We start from the raw sequence: 319 nt of genomic DNA, 5'->3' as shown, positions 1-319 counted from the left end.
CCATCAGTGTAGAAGCAACCTTCACCCTTACCAATGCAGTACCCCAGAATAGCTCACTCAACTCAGGTAAGTGGAGAGTATATGAGACGACCACAATGAGAAATATGACCAGGAACTGTGCCACAACCTATGTCGTCGCGGGTGCTGTGCCAGGGAACAGAAGACTTGCAAACAGAGTTAATGTACCCAGTTACATCTGGTCAAGTGCCTGCTGTGAGGTGGATGCCAACAACAGGAAGGCCTGGGGGGTCATTGCTGAGAACAGCAGAAATGAGGTCGAGCTCCTCACACTGGGGCAGCTGGAGGGGAATTTGACACA

Source organism: Chaetura pelagica, unplaced genomic scaffold, assembly GCF_000747805.2.
Source record: "Chaetura pelagica isolate M959 unplaced genomic scaffold, ChaPel_1.0 scaffold518, whole genome shotgun sequence".
NCBI classification, from domain to species: domain Eukaryota; kingdom Metazoa; phylum Chordata; class Aves; order Apodiformes; family Apodidae; genus Chaetura; species Chaetura pelagica.
This window is presented reverse-complemented; position numbering follows the sequence as displayed.